The sequence below is a fragment of the Bison bison genome, unplaced genomic scaffold, assembly GCF_000754665.1.
Source record: "Bison bison bison isolate TAMUID 2011002044 unplaced genomic scaffold, Bison_UMD1.0 scf7180017864145, whole genome shotgun sequence".
Lineage (NCBI taxonomy): Eukaryota > Metazoa > Chordata > Mammalia > Artiodactyla > Bovidae > Bison > Bison bison.
In genome coordinates this window covers 8,716,870-8,717,312 of record NW_011494717.1, presented here as the reverse complement: position 1 = coordinate 8,717,312, position 443 = coordinate 8,716,870, and positions in this window count along the sequence as shown.

Genomic DNA, 443 nt, shown 5'->3' with positions numbered 1-443 from the left:
GAACCAGCCGACCCCCTGGCGCCCTTGTCCGCGTTCCTTCGGATTTCCATGGTGACTCAATACACTTCACAAAGCCCGCGCTCTTGGACGCGCTGATGCACAGGTCCCCTGGGACGGCTACTGCGTCCCCTCCCCCCGCAGGACCCCACCCGAGAGGCTGGAACAATGTCCTCGTCGCCTCTCCCCGGCTGCTGGCTGCTGCCGGGCCTGCCCTTCTCTGCAGGCCGGGCTAAGGCCGCCTGATTACCGCCAAGATCCAATCCTACCCTGGGCGCCCGGCGGAATTGTAGGATAGAGAGGGCGGGATGTAGTTATAGGAAGATGTTCCCATGTACAACGTGATCTGCCACGCGGGGCCACCTCAGTTCTCATCTGTCCCTTCTGGGGCCTCGAACCTGGAGTTCATGCTATCGGCTACCGCTTCTCCATTCAGGGCTCTCAGG